We start from the raw sequence: 16,574 nt of genomic DNA, 5'->3' as shown, positions 1-16,574 counted from the left end.
CTTCTCTTATCAGTAAAGTGCTGTATGTATGTCATTCACGGTGAAAACTTGGCCAAAAGTGTGACCAAAGAACTATCTCGCTTAAATCACGTTCTCCATTTTGCTTAAGCCCGTTCCTGCTTTTCATACAATTTATTTTTAGACTTGAGTCTTCAAAGCTCACTCTACATACATCTGTTAGTTGAAAATTCTCCAGCAATTCTGATAAACATCATCAGCGGTCCCACACATACCACAGTGTTCAGCTCTGTGAGCTAGAAAAAGCAATACAATTTACCAGAGTCAGTGCTAAATATCATAGGACAGGAATTTATGAACATGCGTGACATATGTTAATGTTAAAAATTTGTATTAGTTCACTTTTCTCAAGACATCACTTCGTAGAATTCAAGATTAATCACCATTACAACAACAACACAATTAGAACTGAAACGTGACACATTTTCAGTCATGCGCCGAGCTCTGCAGCGCAACGACGACACATTATGTGCCATATGTGGCATCATCAAACCCCATGATGTGAAATATTGTTTGAAAATATTGTTTTCCCCTCAGTCATGTTTAATTGTTCCTCAAGTGATTCGCCTTTCTCATTCTCGTTCCCACCACTAATTAGGAATGGAATTTGACTGCCGATGACTTTAGCGCGGGATCAGAACACACCCAGCCATTATAAAAAACCCAGGGACCCATAATGTGGTGTGGACTTGGCCACTAAAACCATGGGGTGGAGAGACAGAGCTGCTAACTCTTTCTCTCTGTTGCTCTTTGAATTTTTGGTTTTGGTCTTTGTCGCCTTTGGCCTGTCATGAGAGGTTTCTCTAGCTCCCCATTTTGAGACTGTTTTGTGTTTGTTTCTTACACTCTGGCTTTTTTTCCCCTCAGTATCACCCTGTTTCTGTCTTGACCTCTCATCTCACCGCCTCTTTTACCCTCCATCCTCTCTCACACACACTTCCTCTTCCTCCTTCCCACTCTCTGTTGCCACAGTCAGACCTGATGTGAACTTTTGACAGGAGCCGGGATCTTTGTTTTACTGTCAGCGACACTCTGAAAGCTGTCATAAATTTAATGCCGTAATCCCTCTGAAACGCCTTCCAATCCTTGTAATCAAACGCACACTTTCTTTTTTTTTTTTTTCATCTTCCCCCACTTTTTCTCACTTTTCTTCATGTACACCCAAAACGCATGCACAATCGCGCACACAGATGTGATGTGTGAAAGAGGGCTTTGAGGTTGTTTGTGCTCACATCAGACACAGCAGCCCCAGTGTTTGTTTGCAATTTCCACTGGCTCCGGTCCACTCCACCAAACCCATGGGAATTTGTGGATCAGCATCTTCTCAAAAAGCTCCTGGGCGTCACAGCGTATGACTGAGTGCAATGAGTGCAGTGATGTCGTTATTTTCGTGTGGTATTTTCTGATATACACTGCGTATCATAGTTTATAACTGGAGGCTGACGGGGGGAAAAAAAAGAGCTAGAAAAAGTGGTGAGATAATTTCAGAGGTAATCTGACGCTAAATAATGAGAGAGGGGAAAAAAAACAAAAGAAGAACTCATTTTATTCAGTGGGATGGCATTTTGTGAAGCTTTATGTGTCTTTCGTTTTTTATTATGCAAACTTACTTTTTTGTTTGCTTTAATTTTTCATCAACTTAAGCAGAACAGTAAATAATATATTACAATAAGACAGCGAAATGAATCCCGCAGAAAGTTATATGGATCTTCTTGCTATGCATTTAATCAAACTAAACTAAAAATAAATCTCAAACACTCAAATACATCACTTTAAACTTCAATTATATGTATGTCGCTGTTAATGTGTTGGATGTGCACACTGTATTAGTTCAGCCCACGTTTTTATATCGAGAATATTGCCTGTAGGGCTATTAGTAATCAGCATATAAAGCTACAGTTTATAAAAACCTTATTAGTGTTCTTTTTTTCCACTCAGTTCTTTGAGGTTTCGCAAAGTGAAACGAACCAGGATATGTGGCAATAATCAAAATTGAGAGCTCGGGTAGCATTTATTCACGCAGCAGATATTCTCACTGTGGTGTTATCGGAGTTGAAAAACATTTCCGAACAGCAGCGTGTGACGCAACACAAAAACTCAGGTTTTTAAGGTCAGTGTTGTCACTCTCTTCCCCCACTTTACCGCCGAACTGCACATACATTCGGGAACACAACCGCATATAACGTGCTTGAATAAGTAAATAACAAGTGTTGCAAAGGTACAGACGACCTTTTACCGTTGCAGGATCGCAATGTGAGGCAGGGTAGTAAGCAAACAAGATGGTAAAGCTGCAGTAGCTAGAAATCTGGAAAAGCAAAAAGATAACACAAATACTAACAAGCAACTACAACAACGAAATCCCACCAGAAGCTGAAAATGAAGCCGTCCTCTCTGTTCTAAAGCCTCGTTTTACACAAGCATGTGCTTTAATTGCACAAACATAGCCAAGCTGAAAGTCAGCATTCATCTGGAAGTTTATCCAGGATTCAAACTCCATTCTCTCATTAGAAAGTGTTCTTTTCATCCCATTTCACAGCTACCTTCTACTCCTATGGTGGACTTCTATGCTCTTATTATTAGCTCACCTGGTCTGGGTAAACGGTCATGTGATTGGCCTGAAAATGGAGTTAGAGTCAGTCACAGAAGTCGAGTTTTCTCAACCCAAGTCTTACATACTATCAGTTCAAAGACTCAGAAATCACCCGGTAGTACATGTTTAGTTCTCACTCATAACCCGAAAGCAGAAATCTGAAGCCGTGCATGTAACCGGAGATAAACGCCTGCATGCAAACGCGGTTACTGTTTCCCTGAGGTGTGGCAGAGTGAGACTCTGGGAAAGATCACCTGGTCTAGACAGGACTGTCAGGGTAACAGTTACATTCTCTCTTTGTTGTCTCTAACACTATACAATACAAGTCTGTCTGTGCACATCTCTCTCTTCCCTTATTGTCTGTCTCTCTCTGTTTCTGTGCTCCATAAATAATTTACTGCATGTAAATCCTCAGCAGCTGCTTGCTGTTTTGCCCTCCTTGTTCCTCGCTCTTTTTCTTTCCTTCAGGTTAACATTGGAGGATTTTTCTCAACCTTGTCACCTCTCCTTCCCCCTCTCTCTCTCTCTCTCCCTTCCTGGTTATGTGCCTGGGGTTAAGCTCTCTCGCTCTTTCCGTCTCGTCTTTTTCTCTCTAATTACACTGTTCTCAGTTCCAGGCCTGTGCCTTCCCATGGGTTTATATGTCCTTATGTAAGGTCTAACTGAATGGCTTTTTGGCATTTTTTTCTTGTAATGATGGGAATTTTAACTCACAAGTTTCCTGTTGTTCGTGTGCACTCGTGTGTGAATGTGTGTTGCAGATGGCTACGACGCAAAGTTACTCCATTTTCAGATTCTTACAGTCAAGATGTGGACTCTTAGTGAGTTACTTAGCAGCTGTGCATGCTTACAATTTTTTTTTTTCTTTTGTCATTCCAGGCTTCAAATCCCTAAAAAGAAAAAGGGATCTCAAATTCAAATTGTGCTGTCAAATTAGTTTTTCTTCTTTTCTTCTTTGGTACCCTCAATCAAGTCCTGAGGTTGGACTCTAAGCATTTTTTTTTTTTCAAGTACATGTGAAGCAATTTCATGTTGAAAAGAAAGAAAGAATAAAAGAGCGGTTACGCACAAGAAAATCTATCAAAAAATAGCATGAAGCTAAATACAAGAGGAAAAAAAAAAAGAGAGAGAGACAAGGAAAAGGAAGCGTTACCTTTGGCTCTGTTAAATAATTTCTTTTTCCCTATTTAGTTTCTATTGTTCAAAGCTGGGGCTGATCTCTCCAATATTACTGCTAATCTAACTTCAAAGGGTTGCAGTCATGTTAAAACACTTTTTAATTGTGATAAGGAACCCAGAACCCATAAATACTGAGGCCTTTTTTTCATTGGCAATTAAAATTCGAATTGGTCACATTTTTCCACTGTCAGCCATTTCCTTTGCGCACAAAGACATGTGTGGGCCACGCACACACGGATACAGACACATGGCCAGATAGTGCCACATACGTGCATTCAGAAGCACATGTGCTGTTTTTCGTTCACCGCTTTGGACATTTTAAACCTCTGCAAAAAACTAAAACTGCTCACAGACTGTGCTGGTCTGACAGGACTGATGACTCACCACAGGCTTCTCCGCTGTTGTTCCTCTGACACATAAGATGCAGTCTGCGTCGTGCTGTCCAGAGGTAACACACTAACATGATTCTTGAGTGAATCATTTGCTCTCTAGTGCTTTTGACACAGGCTGTTCTCCAGGCTTTGATATATACACAAGACTTTGAGGCGGCGGAGCAGAAAGATGTAATTCTGTTGTGACAAAATCAATTTGGATAAAAGCACATCGCAAGACACAAGAGTGGCATGAAATGAACTATTGGTTGCAGATGATAAGGAAATTGCCTATTTTGCCTCAAAGCTTTGAGAATAAGCACATCTTAAAATGTTCTCCACAAAGTCTCCTAGAAAAAACATTCCCATACAACTAAACTGAATTCTCAATTACATTCTGAGGGGAAACCCTGGATTACGCGAGCTTGTGACGTTTGAGAAACTCTTTTCAAGTCAGTATCGCTTCTCCGTTTATTTAAGTGCTTTATTGTCACTCATGTTCAGCCTTGTCGCCGTGGTAACCCAGAAAATGGAGGCAAAGCTTGCAAACGGGTCTTTTTTTAACCCCAAGACCTTGATATTTTCCTAATTCTAGCCAGGCAGGTTTGTTGCCCAAACCAAACAGTGACTTAAAATGAATGTTACCGGTGAGTTAAAACATAACAGGGCTTGGAGTCGTGTGTCTGCCTTCAACCTTCACATGCTGTTTGAAAATAGATGCATATACAGCATGGTGATACTTTTTGTGGAGAAAATATGCGTTTCTCAGAACCTAAATAAGAATATAGTTTATCATAAAGGACCATATGTTTTGTGAGACAGGGTTGAATAAGAGGGAAAAAAGAAGAAGAAAATGCTGCCAAATCCACCCACATGGTCACTTTAATCTTTGCGCTTCCAGTATGCAGATAGATCGAGGATGTATTTATTTTAACACAACGCAAATACCAAAGTGTTAGCCCTTTCAAAAGGTGAAAACAAACACTTTCCAACAAATCAATAGCTGTTCTTTTTGCACAATGCAAAGTTTCCCCAGGTGTGAAGAAGTCTGGAGAATCAGGGAACGCGTCTGCACTGTTCGGTGCAACTTCTCTTATCTATAGATTAGTCAGTCAGGACATGACAGGGCCATTAGGATTATCGTTATACATCAAAATGAAGCTTCCTGTCTTGCCACTCTCACACATTCCATTTATCAAGTCATAGGTGATATGTGCATAAGGCTAGGAGGCCGGCCAGCGGATCCTCCTTTTAATGGATCATAAAATACTCAAAGAGCATTAAGCTGCTTTTCCACTAATGAGAATTTAATGATCTGTTAAGTAGCATGAAATCTGTCAGTGAGACAATACAAGCAATTCATCAAACACTTGTTGAGCTCGCGGGGATACGACTGCTCCCCCCTGTAGTCCCCTCTTCTGTTTTATGATATGTTTTACACAGACAGTTGCTAATAGTTGAGATGTGACAACACATTCGCTTGTCAAACTGCGAGCGACAGCTGATTGACAAATTACGGGCTAGCAGCTGTGTGAGCGTCCACCACTCCCCTCCCACAACTCACTGCTATCAGCAACTTGAGTCGGACACATCTCCTGAAAGGTGCTGAAATCTAGTTCCAAGAACTTGGAGAGTATAAACAACAACAGCAGCAGCAGCATTCGGGACAACGGGCACAAGTTCATGTTTGGGTCATTAAGTTACCCCGTAGTGGGAAGTCCTATTTGTGACAGTGCAGTCAGGCAGGCAGCTTTGCATTTCATTGCAGCAGCTCTCACATTTCACCACAGCACAACCTTGCACTGCTGTCAGTCGGGGGGTTTTTGACATACTGCAAATTGTTCAAGCTGAGTTTCTCCTCGACAGCACTTGGAGCGAGACTTGTTTCTAAGTTTGGAGAATAAACTATTAGTGACGGCGAAGGAATGGAAAAGAAGCTCGACTTCAGTTCGTTCCCCCACTCACATCAAATGCAGCGCGCCTTTAACAGTACAGTCAAATGTGGGTGTAGAGTTTTTCTGGCTGACACGGCTGCTTTGGCTCAATGCTTGTTTAGCAGTCGGAGCCAAGCGTATGCACGTGCGGCTGTGTTTAAGTGCATGCGTGTCTTAGCTTGTGTAACCGTGTGTGAGCCCCTATGTGTGCCCGCATGACCTGATTGTGAGTCTGCAGTGTATATCCTCGCTCAAAGTGAGTGAGTGAGGGCTGTGAGTTTTTTTTTTTTTTTTTTTTTCGGGCTGTTGTGCAGCGTGGCCTCATTACCCAGGTGTTTACCCCTAACCACAGGAAGCCCTTGTCAGTGACGACTGTCTGCCGGCAAACATCGCCTGAGGGAAAGAAAGACAGGGAGGTAGAGAGAGGAAGGAGGAGAGAGGTGGAGAAGTCATAGGAAGATTATCTATCTATCTATCTATCTATCTATCTATCTATCTATCTATCTATCTATCTGTCTGTCTGTCTGTCTATCTATCTATCTATCTATCTATCTATCTATCTATCTATCTATCTATCTATCTGTCTGTCTGTCTGTCTGTCTGTCTGTCTGTCTGTCTGTCTGTCTGTCTGTCTGTCTGTCTGTAGGGCTCATGTGTCGACAAACCCAACACATGAGCAGGCAACAGACCTGCAACCTATCCACAACCTATCTACAACCATGCTTGTCGGCCCCCCGTGTGTTCCTTTTTTTCCCTGAATGTGTGTGTTTATGTCTGTGTCTGTGTGGTTTTGCCAGTCAAACCTCGGCTGGCAGGTCACCGGGTTCCTCCACTCCTTCACCAGAGTCGGGAGGGAGGAAGAGAGCGAGAGAGCGAGAGAGAGAGAGAGAGAGAGAGAGAGGGAGAGGAGACATACAAGCTGTTGACAGGGATTTATGAGCTGATAGTGTCAGACTGCAAGCACAACAACAGTCTCCCTGTCTCTGCCTGTCTGCTCACGGAGAGAGAGGCAGCGACTGACAGAAAGAATGGAGGGGGTGGTGGAGAGAAAGTGAGGCAGCAAAAAATGAGAATGAAAAACCAGAACAACAGAGTGAAAAATGGAAAAGAGAGAAGAGAGAGAGAGAGAGAGAGAGAGAGAGAGAGAGAGGAGAAAAAGGCAGGATGGGGATGTGATTTAATTTGTTTTTTTTTCTCTCCTCACTCTTGTCAGAATGTGTCTTCTTCTTCACGGCCCTCGTTATCTCCTCCTTTGTACGAGTTGACTTGTGTTGACTGCTTTTGTTTTTTTTGCTTGTTTAGACTCATGTGAGTAAGAAACCATGTGTTTTCAGTATAAACCGAAGGCTGTTGTTCGTCTCGCGTGACCGTCCCGGTGGTGACTGCACAGGGACTGTAGTTGTGCTGAACAATAACATTTCCTTCACTTTGTTATTGTGTCACATCAATAGCTCAGAAGAAGCGGATGATGGCATATGATAATGAGCAAAAAAAAAACAACACATAAAGACTTTATGATCAGTTCTAGCGCATTAGACAAATGCTCTTTGTAGTCGCGTGTGTGAGTGTTCAGATATGTCATGGTGAGTCATGACTGTTGGATGACACACCCTGATATAGTTGGACTGTCTGACTGTCTGACATATGAGAGATTCTGTCTGCGGGGTAATTCTGTCTAATTGCTGTTCTAAGCATAAATCCATTATATCTGTCACTATTTAAGTTTGACGACTTCAGCCTTATATCCTGTTTTCTTCTCTTCCTCTTTTCAGCTGAAGCTGCAGTAGTTACCATGCTGCTGGAGCACATGGCAGGTACACTTGTCCTCAGATGTATTCATACCCTCCCATTATAGAAGGAAAAAAACAGCTGTCACTGAAATAAATTGGAATTGACTAAAGTAATAATAAATGAAAATGTAATGAAAATCATGACATTGCTTTTGAATTGTGGTTCAACAGAAATATTTTTTAAAAAAACAAACAAACAATAAAAAAACACACAAGCAAACAAGCAATATGCTACCTGTAAACTAATATTTTGTTTAATCACTGCCATCCAGTGGTTTCTGTAACTCAGTCAGTCTTCTGCACCTGTTGACAGGTATTCTGATTTTTGTCCACTGCTCATCAAAGTGCTCTAATTTGTCCGGGACAGTTTTTTTTTTTTTTTTAATTATTCTTTCCAACCACAATTCAAAAGCAATGTCTTATTTCACTAAATTATTATTTAACAAATTTTTATTTATTATTACTTTTTTCAGTTTCTAGTTATTTGACTGATGATTGTGAATTTTGCCTTTTCTTTAATGGAAGGGTATGAATACATTTGAGGACTGTAATTCCTCCATTATCAGTTCCATGTAAGTAGCTGATGTAAGGCAAGCCTGTAACTACATCAAAGCTACTTAATATTTGCATTAATTACACTTTACATTAGACTTTGCGTGGGACACAAACATGTTAACGATTGTTGTCAGTTACTTGTACATTCGAAAGTTTAAAAATATACTCGAGCATATATAGATTTCCGGCAAGCCATTGATTTCCAATCAGATATTGTATAAAAGTGCCCGAAATACCTGTTAAATGTTGTGATTGTCATAATAACAGTGATCCAGATATGAAGTCTGCCAGACTGACATGTTGGGAGAAAGACAGTCTGACAGTGCACAGCACACATACCCCCTGGGAATAATGCAGACAACTAGTGATTTATATGTCAGTCCTTTTTTTTTAATGACATAGTATTAAAGAGTGGTGATTTATGAGGCTCTTTTCATTTCACATCGACATTCAGAGTTGTTTCAGGGTATACCTTACACTTTCCAGTATGCTGAGTAATGATCCCACCATGAGTGTCTCAGAATTCCCAACATCCTTCTTTTTTTTTCTTTTAGATTTCCTGTCTATAGAAAATAGGCCACGACCTTTTTGTGTAGCACAAATGCAGTGTAAGAAAATGTATGCCAATCATTATTCATCCAGTGACGGCCCAATCCAAAATATGTCATAGCTACATTTGTCCACAGGGGGAAAAAAACATTAATTTGGCAGTAAAAGCTATTAAATTATGAGAAGCCTATATAGGGAACTATTCTGGAGTTGCGTCTTTAGCATTTGTAGGGGTATATCTGAACCCAAATCAATGACCTAAAGCTAACCAAGTAGTTTTGGTTCCTGAACTTAACCAAGTAGTTTAGCAGCAAGCAAACAGCGATTGAAAACAAGTAAATATAATGTGCTAAATCAATGTTCCCATGCAAGAGTCAAGCTCCGGCCTCCTGGCTTGATAATCCTGCTGTCACCCCACCAGCCTGCTAACAAGGAGTTTGTTGCTGTTTTTATGTGCAAAGGCAAAGAAACTTGTGAGTCACGTGATGTGGAGGCATGCCAATAGGACAGAAAAGGCCAAATATATGTAGGCATCTCACAATTTTAGAGCCTTTATTGTGAAAAAAAACAGATTTTGTGCTGTGACCCAATGTAGCTACTATACATTTCTGCAGTGAAAACAACACCAGGGAGCCTGAAACAAGATACCAGAAGATGCCGATGTTCCATAAGCAAAGTTGGCCCTGTAATTAATGCTTTTATTCTGCCAGCAGCAGAACAGGGTGCTAAGGATGGCAGTTAGGAGTTGGTTTTTATGGTCAGTTAGTGGTAACAGATAAGTGCATGTAAGGGAGGCACAAGCAGGGGAATTTAGCAAGAGCTTGTGTTGTGCAGTTGCAGCCTGTGCTTAATGCTGGCGTAAAGGCAGGCTCGATTCCTTCAGAGCAAAATCTCCAAAAAAATACGGCAGCTACATATGGACACATTTTATGTTGTATACCTGTGCTATATTGCGAACAAGTGTAGCTCTACTAGAACCATACAACACATCTGTGGTGATCTGCATCTGTCACACAAGCGCTGACCACATCATTGCATCACAGGCACCCTCACATCAGGAGTAAAAAAATAAAAAATATTCCAGTAAAAGGAAAAACAAACATGTTCCTGCTGGTTTTGTCATTTGATCAAAATGCCACTGAACAAAAATGAAATACATAATGTTAGCATTCAAGTCTGCAATTTGTGTGCTCTTTCTGCAGTATATGTCTGTATGGAGCAGAGCTACAAAGCATCCTGCCTGCAAATGGAAGAACACAGATGAAGAACAGCTTGTTGGAGACAAAATAAGAAGAAAGAAGGACAAAGACGAAACATGTAGGTGTTTTTGAATATCTGCATCAGTTAAATTATGCATATTTCTCACACATAAGGTGACTTCTAATTGTTTCTCATTCCAAGTATTTGACTTTGGGTATATTGGCAGCAGCTGGCGAGTCTGTCTAGAGTCTAAATTAGAAGCCGAGGTTGTGCATTCACATCAATCAGGCTCACGGTTGTGACATTTCACATTGGACTGTAAAGAACAATAAATATGCACGGATATTATGTTTTATGTGTTGTGTAGTAAAACAAAAATAATGATGACCGCTCTTAGTAAAAACTTTTAATGTTCTTTTTGGACAATAATATGTTTGTGAATGCTTCTGTAATGCCGACATGTTTACTCTAATTGTATGATACAGGAACACCAGGGTGTATTCTACTGGATAGTAAAAAAGCTTTCTTTTGTAGCAGTAAAAAACAGTCGGTTGTTTGTCGTCCACATTTTGTTCCACAGTACATACATGTAGCTTTCATCAACTGTATGTGCATTTGAGAAAACGTGGCTGGAACAATGTATCTGGTGCAAGTACAAGTCTGCTACGATAACATATTCATGTATGTGCATTGTGTATAGTGATCACAATTTCGTCACAGGGGAACAAAAACGACATTAAGGGCATGTACTCATACAATATGCAAAACTCTATGGAGAAATATACCCCGACTGGAGTGCTCTCCTGACAATATATGTGAAGAGTTCCACTTTTATCATCACAACATAGATTATTAATGAATATTGTATTGTTCTGTGAAAAATCTAGGTAATATAATGTTGAATAAAGGATTCTAATGGTTGCTCAACAGACTCGTGAAAACATGGAACTACACTTGTCATGTGACACAATAAAAGCAGTGTGGGAATTGTGAAGTGTATCGAGTGTGTCTTGCTCTGCAGCATCAAGAGGAGAGAGTTACTTTCTCTTCTAGACCTGCGTGTTAAAGCTCTTTAAATAGCTTAGAGAGGAGCAGCTTTCTGCAATATGCTGTGATAATGCTGCTGGTGGCTTCAGATGAAATGCGTCTTACTTCTGGCTACCAGGTCTGCGTTTGGTCTGAGGTGTGTAAATGATCCCTTAAGCCTCTTTTTTACAATATACTTGTGTTTTGCTTCTTTATCTTCACATGTCCAGTCTGACCTGTAATTACAGAACCCACCTGAGTTGCACTGTACTTACCATATAGTAAGTTGTCTGCAATTATGTGGTTTCCTTTTATTGACTTCACAGTCCACAGAGAGCACTTTTTGTAATCAAACAATTTTGCAGTATCTAATTAACTGTATTTGCACTTAATAGTTAATTTGGTTACCTGGAAAAGACTTTGCTAATTGGTTTAAGAGAGCATGAGCACTATTTCATAATCATGGATTCACTAAAAACCCAAAACGTCAAGGTGACACAAGAGTGAAAGAACCTAAAGTCACAATAGAGAACCACAGATGTCTGCCCCAATTTTCCCGTCGTTCCTTCCATTCTTTGTTTTTTTTTTTTTTCTCACTGTTGACATTAGATCAGACTTAACTTTTCCTGTTTTATGTCAGTTAGAATTACCAAAATTATATCTATTTGCTAAATGCCAGAATAATAAGAGAGGTAATTTTTAAGATACATTTTTTTTTCTTTTTTTCAAATTCGGAGTTTTCCTTCCTTTTCTTTGTTTTTTGTCGGATTTGCTTTTAACTTTTTTGCTTTGGTTCAACTTTTTTGGTTTTCTTTCCCCAGGTTTTTCCCATTGTTTTGTTGATTTTTGGCCCTTTCTTTTTGCCGGACTTGTTTGACTTGGTTCAGGTTTTTTGCTGTCTTTGTTCCCCCCGCTTTTTCTTTCTGCTTGCGATTTTTGTTTTGTGTTGGGCTCTGGGCTTCGTTGTGTTTGTTGTCCTGCATTGACTTTGTTGTTCTTTTGGGGGTTTGTTTCTGGTTTTTGTGTATTTTTAGGGTCATTTTCTCTTTGGCTTTCCTTTTTTTTCTGATGTTTTGAGTTGTTGGTTGATTTTTTGCGCTTTTTGTTCTTTCTTTCTCTATTTTGTTCTTTGCTTCTGTTGCTCTTTCTTTTGTGCAGTTCCTCAGTCTGTTCTTGCGCCCCCCATCCTTCCCAGTTGGTGTTGTGTTCTCCGTCTTTCACGGTTGGGCTTTTTTTCTCCGGCTTTCACGGTTGTCGTTTTTTCTTCCCATTTTAATTTTGGTTTTTTTGGCCCACCGTTTGTGTTTTCGTTTCTTCAGGTCTTTGTCCGTGTGTGTATTTGTTAAGTTTTTTGTGTCTTTGTTTTTTTGCTTTTTGTGTTCTGTCTTTTTTCTGTTTGTTTTTGCTTCCTGTCTTTTTCGTTTCTGGGTTTGTTTTCCTGTGGTTTCTGTCGCTGTCTGGTTTGCTTGTGGATCATGTTCCTCTGTTCTTTGGTTTTTGTTCTTGTTTTGATGGTCTTTTTTTTTTGTTCTGGGGTTGATGTGTGGGTTTCAGACCCCGTCTCTTTCTTTCTGGGTATGATGGCTGGTCTTTTTCCTGGTGTTTATACTTGTTTGTCATTGTTTTAGTGTTTGTACTTGTCTCTTTTTGTTTTCTGGGATTTGTATGGAAGGTTGAGGGATCTTTGTGTTGTTCCCCAGGTTTCTTCCTGCTTGTTTGGGTGCTTTCTTTTGTTTTTGCTTTTTTTCCTTATTTGTTTCGGTTTTTTGTGTTTTTGTCTTAGGATGCATCGTGTTTGAGTTGTGTGTTGTCATTGATCCTCTTTAACTCTTCTGTTGTCATTGTATCTTTCTCTGGGCTTTCCCTCATCGTTTGGGGTTTTCGTCATCTTTTTGTGTGTCAGTATTTTTCTTTTATGTGAGTATTTGACTTTTATGTAAGTTATATATTTTTCTGTCATTTTTCTGTTTTTTTGTCATTATTTTTGTATTTCTAACTGATTTTGGTCATGCTAAGTTTCGTCTGGTTTGATGTGTTTGGTTTGGTTTAATGTGTTACATTTCTTTTAATAAAGTGTGTGTAAACTTCTAGTTTCAACTGCAAGTCTGGAGCAAAGTGGTGGCTAACTGACCAGCTATTCTGTCCCTTGAGCACCTCTGCTGGCATGGCTAATTAACAGCTTTAAATGCTTGGGCCAGCCATATACAATTTGTCAGGGAAGAAAACACTCAGAAAAGAACGTTTGTTTATATAAGAAAGCACATTGTAGCCAAGCAAATGAAGGTAAGAAGAGTTCGTCGTGTCACACATCAGTTTTGAGCCCCCCCCTATCTGCCTCCCTCCATCTTTGTCTGTGGTTACTACATGCTAAGCTCAGCTACAGTGGTCAGACAGGCCACTCCGATATTTTCCGTGAGCAGTTTATCGCACTTCCTTTCCCTCCACTAGGCCCCTCGGTCGGTCTGTAGACAGGAAAATCAAAAACCCTGGGACGTATCATTACAGTGTAAATGGTATATCGCCCTGCACAACATGCTGCTGATGTATAAACCTAAAAGTCTTCCAAGTAGCACAGAACAGAAAAAGGGAAATGGAAAGAGTTTTCCTTTAACAGCTTTCACAAGTGATATAAATGACAGTCACACATTAGATTGATTGAAAATTGAACTCAAAATGGTCCCATACATTCTGAATGATATGGAACTGAATAGTAAGCAAACAAATGATTTCACTGGAATATCAATCCATGCTGTTTCTTTAGAAATTAATTCAGTGGGGATGTTTTTAAATATAGTCATGAAAAAATCATTTGTTACTCATTTGAACTCCGTGGCGTTGCATGGTATGGATCTAAATGATCAAAACGATTTCATTATGTTCTTGGGCAGTTTGTCATACTTTCTGCGTTACATTCATTCTGCCAGAGAAAGAGATTCTCAAAAGCAACTATGAAGCAGAATCCAGCACTGCCATCGCCTCAATCCACCATCTACCTTATTTCAGCTGCTATCTGGGAAATGAATTGTGCTTGAAACATAGACACAGTTGGAAAAAATAGATTCTAAAACAATAAGAGCATCAGTTTTTATGGATGTCCATAAAACAGACATGTTCAATAGCATACTAATGTGAACATATAGATTGTTATTCAGAAGATCTCCTCCTTTCCAAGTTCCTGTCTTATTAACGATATAGAACATGTGAGGAACAATGTGCAGCTGAACTAAAGTAGTAAATATATGCTGGACATACACTTAATAATGACTTGGAGTGGGGGAAAACTATAAGTCATAGAATAGTTTGCAAAGGCCATGTGTTTCCTATAACTGTTTCTTCTGAAACTTCTCATATGGATATAAGAACCAACTCAGTTTTTGAACTTTTGAACTCTTGGTGGAGCGTCATCATCATGCTCTTAAAAGTCCAATTCACCCATTGTTTTTTTGTTTTAACTCCAGCAACAGACCCTTTGTTGTGCAAAACAATGTCAGACTAATTTCAAAAAGGCTGAAAGTTTAAGACAGGTACACCTTGCCCATTAGACAGCGCATGCAAAATAAAGCTTTCTGCTACAGTTCTTTAATTTTCTGCAGGAAACCATTTGAGTAATGACATCAATTTCAGCCCTCTACAAATAACTTGCATCAAAATGCATATTTTTCTTTTGCTGTTTACACCACCTCCCCCTCCTCTGCTGTGCAAAATGCTTATTTGCAGGGTTACATAAAAACCACCGAGCAAAAAACTGATGTCACATGAACTTCTTTTGAACTAGCTCGACTAGCGCTCAGACACACAGAAGAGCGGAGGATGAGAAATGACGGATTATATGAGACAATTAAGGAGGAATTATTGCCATCATAGCTGCATAGCGCTGTATGACACCTGCTATCGCTAATTAATTGGAGTTTTAAAGCAATTACTTCGTCGAATGCCACTGTATACATGTCACCTTCCACTTGTTAGCTGCCAGGAGTATTTTATTTTCCCTCTTATGCACCTCAGCCAGGATGTGTACAGGCCTGCCAGCCGTTAACCCCACAGAGGAAGCGGGCAGGAAATGAGATCAGCCTTAAACAGAGGTAACGCCTGAGCCTGAACCACTGACACCAGACCAATAACTGTCACTCACTGCACCTGATGCGAAGATACGGAAAACGCAGCAAACAGCAGGATGGTCAGAATAGAACAGACACCATCTGATGCAGCATTTGAGTGAGGAGCATGTAACAGGGAATCACGATGGAAATGGATCACCAAAAAAAGATAAACAGATGAAGGTAGAAAAGACAGCGAAAACAAATTACATACAGCGCAATGCAAAGGATGAAGGTAGAAAACCAACCACAGCTCTGGAAAGAAAGAAAAAAAAAAACTGTCACTGAGTTAAAAATACCTGTGAAAGGGTGGAGGTTGAGTCTATATGTGTCTAGAACTGTTTGTGGTATTTTCCTTTGTGCTGCAATAGAATAGAATAGAACGGAATAGAAACGATCTCAACCAAAGTTTTGCAATAAAGACCAGACTAGAATAAAGCAGCGTATGATGTGCAGAAGAAAGGATGTTCAGTACAGCATATGCTGTGAGAGGAGATTAAAGACAATGCAAGAACAGCATCATCCAAACTATCTATCAGACAAAAATCTTTTGGAACCAAAAAAAAGAGAGAAAAAAATCCAATAGATAAAAATACCAGCAGGGGTTGGGCCTAATTCAGTGGCTGTGCATGTGAGTGTTACTCTGCCCTGCACACATTCTCTTTACAATGATGAAAGCCACAGTTAGTAACTTCACTGAAGAAACCAGGCCTGACAGCAGCGTGCACACATGTGTGGTTGTGTGTGTGTGTGTGTGAACGCTGTGCATATGTATACGTGCATCTCAGCATGCACACAAGCAGCAAGATTTTTTATTTTTTTTTTTGCTTTCTCTAAGATTTTTTTTAAAAGAAAACACGTTTTATTTTTTTATTTTATTGAGACAGGAGGCAGGAGGAATGATGAAACACTTACAGTGCCAGCTATCACCTACATCCAAGAACCAGAACTTTTTGATAACATACATAGATACAAACACAATGCTTGCTTTTTTTTTTGCGGCACAATACACGACTGCAGGCAGAAAACTTGCTTGTTATGTTGTCTTTATGTTGTATTTGATGTGACTTTTTTTTTTTTTCTCGTTGTGTTGGTACAAACTCCTGAATACATTTTGTCAGATTTTTTTTATTTTTTTCATGCCAGAACAAATGCAGATGAACTTACAACTGCTGCAGTCCACTGGCGCCGCTCTGCAAATATATGGCAAATATTGCAGCTGTCAATCATATCGTTATTTACTAGCCTGCCTCGGCTCTGCTGCT

The 16,574-nt window shown here is 39.8% G+C and overlaps 1 long non-coding RNA gene across 2 annotated transcripts in view; it reads left to right on the top strand.

The window, feature by feature from the left end:
- Positions 1-11,180, top strand: part of LOC103360441 (uncharacterized) — a 104,081-nt gene extending 92,901 nt beyond the window's left edge. For both annotated transcript variants that reach the window (XR_520354.1, XR_520353.1), the window contains one exon: positions 10,189-11,180. This is a non-coding gene — a long non-coding RNA (uncharacterized LOC103360441). The remainder of the gene's footprint in view (positions 1-10,188) is intronic.
- The last annotated feature ends 5,394 nt before the right edge of the window (positions 11,181-16,574 follow it).

Source organism: Stegastes partitus, unplaced genomic scaffold (genome assembly GCF_000690725.1).
Source record: "Stegastes partitus isolate 25-593 unplaced genomic scaffold, Stegastes_partitus-1.0.2 Scaffold440, whole genome shotgun sequence".
Taxonomy (NCBI): Eukaryota; Metazoa; Chordata; class Actinopteri; family Pomacentridae; genus Stegastes; species Stegastes partitus.
The sequence above is the reverse complement of the archived record's forward strand: the minus strand, read 5'-3'. Positions and strand labels throughout refer to the sequence as shown.